Genomic DNA, 16,238 nt, shown 5'->3' with positions numbered 1-16,238 from the left:
TATATCACAACTTCTTTTCCATCACGCATTAGGATCTTCGTTCCGTCCAATTGGGTACACACAAACAAATAAACAATGCAATTTTAATGCACTATATCAATCAGTTATGATAAACGTACATGAGCTGGCGACTGATGCCAACAGACATAATTTAATTGGGGGAACCGCTTCCTACTTATAGAATGTTTGGATCATAAACGTGAGTACTGGATCAATGGAATAAATGTAAGTTAAAAATAATTAATATGATGGCTAATTCTCACGCCAAGTACCGTTGCATAAGTGATATGTTTTGGTGTGAAGGACATTGCAGCAAGTAAACTAGACATTATGAAACTTAACGTCTAATTTATCCGGATGACATGCACTGTTATGTAATACAGAGCTCTGGGTTGTAATACTGATGTTAATATCTAAAAATGACGCTCACTAACAGATGAGCGACTTGCTAGTCTCGTGAATCATTAGTACAAAAGGCCCTAGTAATTAAAAAAAAATGAATCATGTCACGATGCAATTAAATTTATAATTAGTACAAACATTGAATAAGAATAAGATAATGAAATAAAATTAAGAAACGTAACGAAATGACACTCCGAAAGAAATAAGGGCGAACGACTCATGACCTACAAACAAACAAAAGATGAGCAATGAAACATGAAAAATAAAATAACGGAGGAGGGCCCAAGGGCATCGGAGAGGCGATCGCGTCATCAACTGGATTCGGGTCGCATATAGACGTTGTATTAGCAATAAAACGCAGGAAATAACGAGAAAACAGTTACGATCGGATTTAATACTAGGTCAGTTATAGATAAATATTAAATTTTGTATGGCGAAATGTAATGGAAGATTTTCACACGCGTGTCTTTAATTTGAAAAAAGAATATTGACGCTGTATCTCTAGAAATATTTGAAGGGCTTATATTAAATTCTAAATTTAAATTTAAGAAATAAATAACTGACATTATTTAACCAGACCTACATGCATTGACATGTAGGAAGCGAGTCAAAATATTATTATTGTTTACTGTGGGCGTAATATCGACCTTGGCAACAAAATCGACGACCAGCGAATGTCCACTCAATTCTATTTATTTTATAGTAGAGAAATAGTGTACTGTCGTTTATAAATAGATGCGGAATGTTTGGAATACACGCGTTCACGGATGATTTATAAATTTCGTGTCTTTTTGTTATTGTATAAGCGAATTTATTAACGGGTAGTGAGGCTAATCGATTAGACCTACTGACACAGATAACTAAAACTATTTTTGCTAGAATTTTTAACTTCTTTTTAGGTTATTTGTCAAGGTTTTCGTGCTGTTGCTCAAATATTTAAAACATAAATAGGCGATGTTCCAGTGTAAAAATTGAACAAACGAAATCAAAACAAAACAATCATATCTTATTCTCTGAAACATCATCATTGTTTAAATGTTTATTACTTGTTTAACAAAAATGTAAAGGTCATGCTGGATACGTATAAGTTTGGCAACAATATGTAAGCTTTAGTTTGAATTTACTCAATCAAATCTGGTAAACCATCACAAAGTTTTTTGTGTAATTTTTACATTTCAATAGATGTTTATATTGATATTACATTTAGTTATAGTTATCTTTAGAAAGTTCTCTAACATAACATAAATTGGACAGTTGTGTTAGCACCTTGACCTGATAACAATATGGTCAATATACATTGCGTTGTCAATTATAATGACAGCAACTGAATAACAACAATATAGTATTGCGAAATTGGGTCGCTTGTGCGTGAATTAAGATTTAATATATATGTTTTTAAGTGGCGATAGCCTAGTAGGGAGTAACCAAGCTATCAAGAAGGTCGAAAATTCAAAATCCAAGGCACACATTTGGCCTTTTAAATTCACGTATTATTTGTCAGTTATCGATTACTTTAATGGAAATAAATATATCGTAAAGAGACCTACATAACAAAGACATGATTATCGTAATATAAGTGTAATAAATGTGTAATCAATTAAACATTATATTGGCACTTCGAATTTCTACGTCGAGATGTACACTAAGACGTCCTCGGTTAGAATCTTACACTCTGTGTAAGTTTTTCTATCCCGGGACCTTATCCTAGAAATTTATTCGAAGCAGGATGCTGGAAAAATGTGCTTCCCAAAGATATGTTATAACAGAATAAACTTATCTATATATATAAAAATGAATCCCTATTTCCCTTGGTCACGCCATCACGCGTGAACGGCTGGACCGATTACACTATTTTTTTTGTTGTTGTTGTGTTTGTTATTGTCAGGAGAGGAATCTTATGAAAGAAAAAATCATAAAATTGCGCGAAAAATTAGAAAATTTAAGAAAACTTAACGAAAATATTAATTTTATATAACTGTCAATTGTTTGAAATAACTGTCAGCGATTGACAGAATGCGCGTTGCAAATTCATAGTTAAGACGGGACAACGCCTGTCGGGTCAGCTAGTAGAAGATAAATATTGAGAACCTTAAACCAATACCAAAAGAGTTGGTATTTCTGTATTGTATGAATATCAATTATTTTCTCATAAAATTCTCAATTAGCCGCGGTCCGAAATCAATCCTTTAATGTTTGTTCACCATTCAACCATGATATCGACATTAACTGCGGCCTTATGGATCGAATCGATTTGACTCGTTTCAACGATTCGCGATACTCCATTGTGTTCTAATTGACCAGTCCTTATCGATATTTCCAATCGATTTTTGAATACATTCCCACATTGTGAATTACTTTTGTGGAATCGCTTTTAGTTTTCGCGCTCTAAACACGTTGTTCTAAAAAGGTATCTATACTATAAAGTATTAGTATGAATCTTCTTGGCAGTCAGCCAATAAGGTTCAATTTACCTTGATCATGATGATTATGGCCATACCAAATTGGAGCACTATAGTGGAGCAAACTTTAAATTATTTTTTTCCGTGAATGTTGCTCCGCAAAATAATACATAAACAAATTTTCTGTTTATAACTTTTGAACTCATGCAACAGAATACACCACCGCGACAGTTTAAATGACTTAACGTTATAAGCTTAATGCGTAAGAATTTGCAAAAAATATTTCACAATTAAAGTTTTAACAATAAAGTTATAAAGTCATTTAGTTATTGTCACGGTAGGTAGCTAAGTATTTGTGAATGTTTTAATTAACTTTTTTATATCACATTTAGGTTTATCAGTAAGTTATTTCATCGTTTTCGAACATTATTTTTGTCTCATAAGCATCAAATAATTAAAACTTAAGAAACTATTAGTATTTTTATCCGTTAATACTTTCTTTATTTTGCTAGGATTTGGATTCCATTTCCAGACTAAATATACCAATCATGTACATTGTAACCTTACGTATCAGTCCAAAAATATTCGGAACGTTATATTTGCGAGGCTTCAGTAGGCTTGAAGCCAAAAAAACTTGCAATTTCGAGTATAGCTTGTTAACGCAAACAACTTCACCTGTTTCTCGCCAGTCTTTTAAAATCAACAAACAATATGATTTACAGGCTCCGTCTGGTACAAACGGAATCTATATTTAACCGCGTTTGTACGCTAAGCGTTTGAGCAGTTATTTCCATTTACACTGGTGTAAAAGGTTTCACTGTGATTTTTACTATACTATGAGGACACTACGTGATTTTCGAATAAATGATGTTTTGTGCGACGCTTACTGTGAAATTGTTAATTTTACTTTAATTGATGTTTTAATATATACCTAATGAAGAATTTTTCTCCAAAATATTCGGTAGAAGTAATTACTTAAATAAGAAGACAATTAACCTACAATTCTAAACAATACAATGGTTGGCTTGGGTTATTAGATATGTTCCGTTTAACAAAAAGTAAAATTAGATCAAAATTAGTTTTATGCTGCTAGACAACTTAGAAGCTCCAAACTACCCTACTTTTTCATCAAATCCAATTACAACCAGCATTATTGTAGAAAAATAATTTATTGAGCCATAGTTTTACGAACAAATAAACCCATAAATAAAACGCTGCGATGGTGGGCGGGTGCGAACCGGTTGCAGTAACGGAACGTTAACTTAGTCATGCTAAAAATTGCACCGCCCGCCACTTGGCAACAGATTAAAAAACTTGAATTTCGGCGGGCCCATTAATTTTGCGAGTGCAGCAAAAACTGTCACAAGCACATTTATAAGTGTCTGGATTGGAGAGCTTCGGTGAATACTGCAAAAAAATATTGTAGAGACCGAAGGAGATAGTGATTCGAGATTCAATTCCTAGTTAACAGCTCCGTATTAAATGCCGTTCTGCTGGCTTACGAGCATCTTCTACTACCAAGTGATTACGATTGAATCTACACACTGGCTCAAATGGGTTCACATATTTCATATACCCTCAATATTATTATGTGGAATTCTATAAAAATTAATACTTATTAAAAATATGTTTGTGTGCATGAAGAGAAGACGCAATTCGCCTAGTAGCTATCACTATGATGGTTTTTAAAACAAATATTCGAGTTACAGAAGCACTACATTTCATTGCTCAACACTTGTCTCACTGAGATAGAGCCTAATCATAACATCCTGACTCTACATAGCGTCGGTGTTATTGGGTTCCATTCGTTTCTTATAGTTATGTTTTGGCCACATATTTTATAGTTTATTGTAGAAATAGATATCGATTAGTAACTGAACACAACTAGTGGCAGTCCAAACAACGCGAAGACCCAGGCGAAATAAAAAAAAAAGACGCGTGACCCTGGGCGGAGCAAAAAAAAGGTCCTGTAAGGCACGAAGTGAGGCCCCCGTAAGAGCGAGGTCCCGGGTGGTTGCTCGGTCTCTAAGCACAACTGAGTTAAAACTTCCATATTTTTCGAGGAATTGTACCAAAAATGGTGATCGAGAGATTTTTGGGAAAACTTATAATTAATCATAACTTTTCCATGTCTGAATATTATTATTGTTAATAAAACAACGCTTGTTCGATTTCCAATCACAATTAAGAATCGTGTAGAACATAAAGCATCATTTAAAATAATTTATTGCTATTTCCATAAAAGACAAAAATCTATTTAAATAAATTATCAAATGAGGTTGCCTGTTTCCCACGTTTAACCAATCAAGTTTCTAGTTTAACGCATATATGGAGCTGAGGGATTAACCTTAACGGGACTTCTGAACTGTGTAATGAAACATTGTTTACTGTAGCGGTAAGAGTTATAGGTGCAGAGTTTTTTTCCGAACTAAATAATTCTATTATTTCTATAATAGAAATCACAATGACATAGTGTTAAGAAGTTCACACAATTTTAGAAGATCGTCGATAGCTCACGCAAGTCTTCGAACATTTTACATATTGTTATGTTTGATTGAACTGATTGAATGAAATAATACTAGTGTTGAACGTTTATTCTGTGCACAAACAAGCAACATCAAAAACAAATTTCTCTATAATTTGAATCACATTTTGCTGCAATATGAAGGGTAAAAAATATATCCGTAAATTATATAACGATTAGTTGCTCGTCTGCGGAAATTGAATGTAACAAGGTGTGTTTAATGTTTGCTATTAAAGATTATCAAATGTTTATAGGAAAGTCATAAAAGAAACTCGTACTTTTGCCGCACCATTAAGCTGTGGAATAGTTTACTAGCACTCGCGTTCCCTCCTTCCTACAACTTGGAATCCTTCAAGCGTGAAGGAGCAATCAGACAGGCCGGCATAACTGTGCTGACCATCCGGGAATGTATTAATCTCTTGCTGGTCGAATATTTGTTGGCTTGCACTAGACATCAGGTGCAGTAAAACTACTTTAGGGAGTCAACGACAAAAAAAATCTTCAAGCCATACACCAACGCCCCTACATTTTAAATCGTTGAATAGGCCTTCACTTACAAGGTTTCAAGCCGTAATCCGTCCGGTGGCCCATTTCGGGTTGATGTACTATTTGGTCTAACATAAATAGTTTCATTCAGTCATTCATGGGTCTTCTTGGCTCCAACGCATCTTACATTTGGCAACAACCGAAACTGTCGACTTAACATGCAATTATCATAAATCATTTACGACTCGATATATCACATATGGTATGATTCTGGATGCGAATATTCCAAATAGGAATGAATTATGAGTATTCCGTTTGGTGTTGAGATACATTTGTATGTATCCGACTGGATAATGTCCCGTACACATGCTAAAAACCCGCCAAAGTTCCGACATGTTGGCATTATTTTGGCGACTGTAAAGAAATGTTATTACTTTTGTTGGTCGATGCTATGTTTGGACCTAATGCCACCTTAGTTCAGATTTGCTAATTTATAGATGTTGGTGTAGTCTTCTACCAATATCCATATAATTATTTGTTTTTGTTTTTATGAGCCACAAGTACTTGCACATCTTAATGAAATGTAATTTTTGAAAGACGACCACCCGATCATGTTGTGTTTGCCTGTTCAATATCACTATTTTTTTTTCTTTTCTCATGATTGAAAACTATGATTGTAAATGTAGGCGAATGCACGCTGTACGCCGTTATTTAAGTATGAATCTATGTTCTCTTTTATTTGCTATCGCTAATTTTTATTTTTATGCCGCTCCAGGTTTAGTCGATTGGATTTCATCTTATCCCATGTTAACGGTGATGTGCGTGCATTAGCTTATATAACTATTGTTACTATGTACAAGAAAGACTTGGAAAAAATACAAAAGAAGTACTGAACAATTGATGACAAAAAGAAAGCCCGGAGTGTCTTTCTGCCTTTCTTCTTCGGGTAGTCATCACTTAGGTAGCTAGTGAAAGGCTGGTAGGTTAGCTAGGCTAGGGCTCATGTCCTCACCGGTGAGGATCGCGTCGCGTTACCCTTCTATTTCCCCCTACTTGCCAGCCCGAGCTGGTTACTTCGTACTTTTGTACCTAGTCTTTTGTATAAACTTTATCCCTAATTTAAAATCTCCATAGTTATATAAGTGATTTTAATAGTTGTTTAGAAATAATAATTATTCTTATTCTTTGTTTTGACGTATCATAAGTGCAACTTTGTTCGCCTACGTGATAAATAAAGTATTTTATTTTATTTTTTTATTTACATCATATAATTTTTGAAGGTAATTTTATGCGCTATTCCCGAGTTTTTATACAAATGATATTTTTACATTACTGCTGATAGCAGTACATATACAATCTTTAATACTGTACAGTCTTATTAAAACAATTTATTTATACGTGCATTCTAGTATTGCAACTTACTGCGAAACTAAGCAAATAGAAAAACACATTTTCGCTCGGTTTTAGACGCAATACCGTCCCAAATAGTCAAAGCGTAACGTCAGATTGGCAAATTTTGTGCAATACCAGATATTATTATCATGTTTGTCAACAAACTAGAGTGGAAACGAATTACACTATTTAGATATGTAGGTGTGAAGTAAGTTAAATACACTTTATATAAGTACTTCATTTTGTAATAACGGGTTTGTGGTAACATCTTTGGATTGAATGTTACATGTTTAAGCACTTGAATATACTTTACGTTTAGTACATATTTAAGATAATTTCACTAAACTGAAGATATGGCTTTGGTACCTATCTACGTACTGAGCTAAAAACATCTTTTAATATTATGTGGTACTTAGAGAATACCTACATGGAAGAAAAAAAAAGGGACATTTCAAGCCGTTGTTTTTAATGGTTTGACTATGGTTAGCAAACGTACTATTCTAATAGCATATAACGCCCACAAACTCTTCATTACTGCCTATCCTTAAATAAACCAGTCCAAAACCCATACTCGTGTCATTTATCAAAAAGTAACAAGTAAAGGAACAGTTGAGGAAACTAATTTTACTGATTTATGCAATTAGTTAGATTAATGTAATGTTCTTGCGAGGAGAAGTGGCAGCTTATTGGTAGCCCTAATGGCCACTATATTAAACTAAGTACCTTGAGCACTCTGGTAGCACGTCGGAAATATAATTTATTCTAACGATGTTTAATATATTTTCTTATAATTTGTATGTTTGCACATATTAAACTTTAACAGAGCCAATATCATTTGTCATGATATTGCTTATAACTCAGAAAGGTTGAATTTACTTTTAGGTGATGGCAGGTAAATAGTAAGTGGGTTACCAAGGGGCAGTCGCCACCCACGATAGACGCCTATGTTGGGACTAATAATGTATAGTCAATGATTTTTGGGGATTAGTGAGGAGGAGTGAGGATTAGGAAGGATTAGGGGATTTGTTACATGTTTAGCTATGTCACTGACCGCAGAATATGCAAAAACTACGCTACGTTCAAGCTGGTTTCCCAGAAAACAGGGGTAAAACCCTAGCCGATCGATTTATGCAAGGAAAATATAAAAAACACTCTAATGCTTACAAAAAACAAACTCTTATTTTAACCAGTATCAGTTCGAAATTACCTTGAATACAGCGTTTTAGACGTATAATCAAGTCTAATCACGTTTTTAATTCATAAATAAAGTAAACAAATGCACGAATCTAGAATGTTAAACTGTGGCCCAGTTACAAAAGGTGAAAACTTAAAGATTAATTTACATAAGGGCTTTCGGTGAGTGAAGAGTGATCAGTAATCACGCACGTGACAGTTGTTATTCATACTCACACTCAGTCGTGATGTCGACTATGTTTAACTATATTACCGTTTCCAAACGAATCCTACGAATACATGTGAAAGTTTGAAAATATTTTACGATATTAGTGTGGAAGTAAACGTATATCCACGATCGGGAACTCATTTATTAATCGTCTGATAAAAGTTAGTTACGAAAAAATTAAAAATGACAGTTGGAATTGTCTAATTTTATATTAATTTAGGTAATTATTTATTTGTTTTTAGTTAATGTTTATCTGATGATTGGAATCCTTTTATAACAATACCCCAAATTGAACATCAGTTTCTAGCAAGTAACTCCTATGTCCGGCAACAATTTTAATCTTCTTTCTAGTATGTAACTAATAAATATGCAAAATATAAATCGAACATTCTAGATTATACAGCAGTCACACGTCAACACTGCATTATGCAACACATCAACTGTTCTGGGCAAATCCCTATACTTTATTTACATTGTCCATTACTGGTATGTAATACGAACGAAGTGATAATAATATTAGCACAGTAATGTGAAGAATAAGAGCCTTGTTCTATATTGTATCATAGTTACCTTTATAAATATTTCCGTCCTTGGAACGTAGTAGTTGGCAACAAAAATATTTTGGTCGCAAATAAACGCGTCCGAACTTTCTTGTGGGATAAATTATAGAAAACCTTTAAACCTACCTTTCATGATGCTCGCCCTCCATAAATGAGGACACTCTATGTTTTATGCATTTTATTTAAGCCACCAATGTAAACCATTCATTATCAATCACTCACCACTAAGAATTAAGTAGAAGAGACCATTCAATGTAATATTGAGCAGTGAGCTGCCTTACAAGACGAAAGTAAAAATATCAACTTGTAAAACCGGTACATTTTAAATCATCAATGGGTAAAAGATAATCTAATAAGATTTTTGTTTTAACGCATGTGTGCTATCAATCCAAAACCGAACTTTCGCCGACGTCTCGACGCAAACCGGTAACGTTGTGATAATAACTGGTAACGAAACACTATTTGCGTGTGACACGATATCTCTTGCATCCGTGAAGGAGCTTTTTGTTACTCAAGAGACGTTCTCGGAAGTCTGTTATGATTTTTTAAATCTTAACCGTTTTAACTGTAAAACAAATGAGGTTATGGAATAAAACGGTTTGCGGAAATGTGAAATTAGCACATAAACTATAATGTGTTAGACAACTGTGTATTATAAAAAATTGCAGAAGTAATAAATTCTAATATCCTGTATATTTTTTATGCTTGTTAAAATGTAATGTGACATAAAAGAATATTTAATTATAATTATTAGTGTTTACATTCGTTCCAAAATCTCTCATGTGCTAATAGCACTTACCTCATTCATATACCTATGATATCGGATTTTGATGCCTACGACCTACACCAATAAATATAAAATTTACCATTTGTATACGTGCCTTCTCACTTTCAGAGGAGGTAAACTTTAGATTAGGTAAAACTACTTTCTTAAGGTTATAGCTTAAGGTCCATTTTTCATACATTTTGTTTCACCTTTAATCTGGGTAACTAAACAAGTATTGACAAGTAAAGATTTAAATTCACGTCTAGTTAGTGATTAGTTTTCGCAGTTGAAAGAAAAACGTAAAAATAATTAATATGCATGGATATAACGGCCTTTAAAATTTAATACGACGATTAAAGGTGAAACAAAATGTATGAAAAATGGACCTTAAGCTATAACCTTAAATTTGCCCACTGTCAATCGACCAACTAAACACAACTAAACCGTCACGACATATATTGATACGTGTGTATTAGTTTTGGGTATATTATCTTCTTAGGAAGGAATACAGCAGATTACGATTTACACACTTATTTTAGCCATTACGCCATAACGCTTTAAAAATTTTGTTGAGGTCTGAGGATGTCTATAAAATATAGAAATACGTAGTAATTATGAATGACCTTAGGCAAGCAGCTGTACCTGAGGTAATGGAGCAGGTAAATAACAAAAACACTGTCTTGTGTTTCTGTGAAAGATAAAAGCTTAAAGATAGTCGAGGCGTTATTGTTATATAATTTTTCGCGGAATATAACAATGCAGACTTTAGTATGTAAACATGTTCAAGGAATGTTGGAATACTTTCAATCTTATCCTTTCATCGAATTGTGGTTATTACTTCCTTACATTAGCAATTATTTTCGATGTGATTTTGTTTCTCATTATCACTTATACTTTCCTTTAAAATGCTTGCCGTAAAAACTTTTCTCACGTATCTTCTAAACATCATCTTGAGAGGAAAATCCGTATTAGTAGAAAGTGTCGAGTTGCTTATGTGTGAACGTCATGTGCATGCTAATGACGTCACTGTGAACTTACACGTGTAACAATGGATCCACGCCAGCATTTTATATGTGACGGTGAAAATCTACTTTTCTCGACTTTCGCGCGACACGAAAGTCGCACTACTACTCGATTTGTTGTCAAACACTGGCTTTTTAAGGACAAAACACACAATATAGCTTTCATTTACTCACATGTGTATTGTCATTTTTATTCTTCTATAGTTCTGTTCTCACCAATATTTGAAATAAAGGCTTAATGCATTATTTACTTACGCTATTGTATCAACATATTGAAATGAGAAGTAAAGAAAAATACGATTTTGGACTACCATAAAATGCAATATTATTTTGCATAACTTTATCCAACAAGATAAGTAATATGACAAACTTTCTAATCAGATTCCGGTTCAAATAACTTCCCAGATTCTAAGAGCTTTACAGCTTCACGCTCTTCTGCTGCGATCCTGGCCTTTATTTTCGCCATTTCCTTGTCTCTAATCACCTTCCTTTTTGCTTCTTCCTCCAGGTAGTCCGCTTCCCTAGATTCATATATTTGTTGTTTCACTCGTGCATAAAGTATGCCAAGAATAAGTAGACCAAATCTCGTTCCCCTTATTAAAGGGGATACTGGATATGGGGCACCATAAGGTAAAGACATTTTTGAAGAATAAAAACGACACAAGAATCAATATTTTTTAAAATGTGTCCTTTTTGATACAATACGTAATGATGACATTTATTGAATTTCAAATATATTTTTTTAAAGCCTGTATTTAGACATTCGAAAACTCAGAAAAGGATATTATAATTTATTCTTACACAAAAAAAGCGAATTTGTTTACAAACAAAGAGCAATATTACAAAGATTTTTAAAGCTATCCGTATTTAAAGACAACACAGAGGTCGTTCACCGTTTTCGCGAATCGTAAACTAACATCCCTAATACTAGGTCAAGTGCAAACGGTGCGATTTATTATTTTTTTCTTGTGTATCGCATGCGTGTGGTGAGAAGGCCAGTGGCCGAGTGGGCTGCTAAGAATACCGCTTGTCTCTGGTGTGGCGACCACCAATTATAGCAGACTGGCGTTGGGCCAGCGGTCGGCCTAGTCGCGTGGTCAACAGGAACAAACGTTTATCAATACATATCAATCATTGTCGCGTATTTAGTTTGGTGTCTTCCTTTCCATTTGTATATCTGTATGCAATTTTGCGGTCTGTTGCATAATTTTATAATATGCACTCTCTATTTTAACGATATTGTGTTGCATAAAGTTTGGTCTATTGCGGCAAAACAGTAGTGTCGTCTATATGTATCAATACAGTTGCTTTCAAGAACTTATAATCTTTTTGACAAATACGGTCATTAACAGTCAACTATCGAAGCGTCTAGAACGATAATAAAGTAGCTATTATTTAGTAATTAATTCCTGAGTCACACAATATTACCTCAGTTTTGTTTGAAACAAAGGCTGTACTTTCTATATCTGTTAATTTGAAAACAATGGACGTGTTAATTTAAACGTGTATTAAAACGTTCTTTGCGTGTGGGTTTATAAATGAATTGACTCATTGTTTGAAATATTAAATTTCCTTGTACGTAGTTTTATGGTAGTTTAATTAGTAAGTACTTGATTGCGTCGGCTCCTGCCTACACATATAAAATAGAGAGTTATAAGTCACTGCATCACAAAACTTTGATTAAAACCAGGGATTGAGTCAAAAAGTTTCATCAGTAATATGAAGGTGACTGTCAAGGCGTTAAATAATATTGTATCATCAATAAAAACCTTTTAAGAAGAACCTTGGATCAGCCATTATCGTAAATGTATTCAAAAGTTATTTTACAATCGAAACCAAACAATTTGTCTCTTTTTTTTAACGATTTGCGTAGGTGTGAGGTAAAATAAAAGAAAATAACTACAAAAAAATATATAATATATGTATCTAGGTATATTTCAGGGCTTCTCCAATTATTTACCTACTTTTGCAATTTTGCTGAATATAATCTATATATATATACTAATTATAAAGAGGAAAAGTTTGTTTATTTGAAGGTTTATAGGGGCTTATCTCTGGAATTACTGAACCGATTTCGAAAATACTTTCACTAATAGGAAGCTACATTATTCCTTAATGCTATCATTTACTTCGGGCGGAGTCGTGGCCAATAGCTAATAAATAATAATCTATAATAGCACGAAGACACACACCGAGGTTTGTCTTCTTTGTTTACTTCTTACTATAATAAACCTTTCAATTTTTAAGCGTGACTTCCACGGCCTTAAACTTTTATGCCACGAAATAGCACATCATGCCCAACTACACATTGGTATTGAACAAGAACTGTACGCAATATGTGGCACCAATATTAATTTATTCTGTGCTTAGTTGTTGACAGTGTAATATTTTTAACAGACTTAAATATTATTATTATCTTCCATTTTGAAGGACAGATTAGCCAGTGTACATTAAGAATTATGAGACTTATTGGTATCTGCGTCTTTACGTGCCGTATCTAGGCAATTCAAATTATCTACAGGTAATACAAAATTCTATTTATGTATATGGGTATTGGGTTTTTATTTCTTCGTCTACTTTATAGACAATAATGGCTGTCAGTAATCAAAGTGACATTGTCATTGTTCTGAGGAGTGACATATTGTTCTCTAATTATTATTTTAAAGATGGTACTTACGTAGGTAGTTTTTGAAGCTCACTGAAACTGCGATTAATAATTTTGCTAACATTGATTGACATAATGACGTTCTAATACTAGGCAGACAAGTACGAAGTCACTTTCCCCATTTAGCAACAAGTTTTCTAACAATTTAAAGTAAAAAATATTAATTTATTCAATACAATAGAAGTTTGACTGGTTGATGTTTATTTTTCATTGCGATATGTAAATACATATTCGTATTACCTATTATCTATATCCTATTGCTATATTTATGCACATAATTAAACAGTTTGAAGGTACCAATTATTTAATGTTAATTTATTTATTTTATAACGTAGACGTTATTTGAGTTTGTACTTATAATTTTTTTATACACGAGCATGGCAAAGTAATCTCACTGCACCTGATGATAAGTGGAGTGAGGTCCAGTAGAATGTCGACGGACGAGAGATGATTACCCCTTGGCAATTGACATAATTATGCCGGGCGATTGCAACCGGATATATACAGGCTGATCCCGTAACACGACACAGTTACGTAGGCCACTATGGCGGGTTTTAACACCGTATGTACGGTGGTCGCTATCCGGATGGATATAAAATACATTGTACCACCAGCAATATATTAATCATAATATAAAATAAATATTATTCTCATATTAATTAATAAAATATTAATCTCACGTTGAGGAAGTAACTACCTTGACATAGCATGTATGTAATCTTTTTCTGAAAAGAGCAACTCCAAAGTTTGTTGCCCGTATTTCTCTCGTGAGAACTGTTTTCCGAACTGGTGGTAGAGTTAATATTGACGGAATCTAAATAATATAACATTTTACAGGTTCAAACAAATTATTTCATTTGTTATCGTCGAAACAGAGTAGGCGATAAGCAAACAGATTTAGGAAGATCCAAAACGCAACCAACAATAGGCAACTCTTCAAAATATTGAATGAACAGCCACGACCTCCTAACTTATTGTTACCTTACATAGTTACTGTCAATCGGACATAATTGACCACATAACGGTGACACACGTGCGACGTTATGTCTGCAGGTCGTGAGTTCAATACCAGCGTCGCGTCAGGACGGGCGCGCCGCGTAATGTATTACGTAATCATGCCATTGGTAACAAAATGTGTTCTGAATTTGAAAACACTTCCTTAAGATCCTTACTGCTGTATTTTTTTTTATTTCTAATTTTAAAAACAGGTCTGCCCCAATGATGCTTAAGGCGATACCTCAAGGTCCATTTTCATACATTTTGTTTCGGCTTTAATCTGGGTAACTAAACAAGTATTGGCAAGTAAAGAATTTAAATTCACGTCTAGTTAGTGATTAGTTCTCGCAGTTGAAGAAAAAACGTAAAAATAATTAATAATCATGGATATTTCGGCCTTTAAAATTTAATATGACGAAATTTTAAAGGCAGAAATATCCATGATTATTAATTATTTTTACGTTTTTCTTCAACTGCGAGAACTACTAACTGTATCGCCTTAACATAGTATGTTTTGAAATATGTAAGACTAGGCAGTATGGTCGTAAGACTATAGCCTGTCATCTAAGGACGAAGAAAAAAAAATTAATAAGTTTTGATTATTTCACAATGTTGAGAAACTTGTTAGGTTTCTAATATTTTGGGCTAACAAGAATTTCCCTCATTGATTCTACGTGGTTCAGTTGCTTTACCGTAAGATTTCATAAATCAATATTTCTTTGCCTAGGTGCTTTACGATAAGATTTTTTATAAACTGATAAATAATAAATATAGATATGACACGTAGGTATGTACTTACCGATTTCATTACCACTTACAATATGACCTCACAGCAACATACCTAGTCACTTAGTTTAAAAACTTCCCTTAATTGTTGATTTCAATCTTCAGATGGAATTATTATATTTATATACTTAGGTACTTAATTAATATTATATTGATGATAACACACGTAAGTAAACTACTGGGGTTGTTAGATATTTTATGCCCAATACCATAATTTATGTCTTAAGTGGGAAAACAAAATAAATAACCGAAAAAAATTTAACTAACATTAAGTTTGGTGCATGATTTTCAACATCTGCCTACCCTCTGCGATACAGACGTAGGTACTATATAAGTTGCACCGATAATAATGGTTTTACTCAATGACGTTTTACAAAAACATCTTAGGTTTTACTAATAAAAATCGCTGATAATAATATACAGTGTAAATATTATTGTGGTTAACATTTATATCCATACCACAGTGACCTTTTATTGATCATTTTGTTATTTTCGTTTCCTTCAACGTTTTGTCATTGTTTTATGTTTAGCGCCTTGATAAGAAAACCGGTACCGGTACCCATAATCTTTCTTTCCACCACCAGTGAGCTTCACTAGTCATTGTCCGTCTCTTTCTTTCATTAAGTAAAAGGCTTTTTCACTTGGTCATCTTTATCTCGCTCGCTCTTTAACATTATTTTAGTCTGTAGTTGTCATTTCAAGAGGGCGCGTGTGTCACTAGTCGCGTTTGGTGTTTTTAGGAAATATATTTTACAGATTTGTTAAATGTAATAAACTTGTAATATTTCGTCTTAATGTTATAGTTCTAATAAGTAAATATGACTAGGAGTGTTTATTT

The 16,238-nt window shown here is 33.4% G+C and overlaps 1 protein-coding gene across 11 annotated transcripts in view; it reads left to right on the top strand.

Annotated features, from left to right (window-relative positions):
• The window catches only part of LOC115440658 (tropomodulin-1), a 75,121-nt gene that overhangs the window by 40,688 nt on the left and 18,195 nt on the right, over positions 1 to 16,238 (top strand). Inside the window, exon 1 of one of the 11 annotated variants that reach the window (XR_005112656.1) lies at positions 15,988 to 16,167. The exons of the other annotated variants lie outside the window; for them this stretch is intronic. The gene's annotated coding sequence lies outside the window, so the exon portion shown is untranslated. Of the gene's footprint in view, positions 1 to 15,987; positions 16,168 to 16,238 lie in introns of those variants that run through there. 11 annotated transcript variants of the gene reach the window in all.

This window comes from Manduca sexta, chromosome 20 (genome assembly GCF_014839805.1).
Source record: "Manduca sexta isolate Smith_Timp_Sample1 chromosome 20, JHU_Msex_v1.0, whole genome shotgun sequence".
Lineage (NCBI taxonomy): Eukaryota > Metazoa > Arthropoda > Insecta > Lepidoptera > Sphingidae > Manduca > Manduca sexta.
This window is presented reverse-complemented; position numbering and strand designations above follow the sequence as displayed.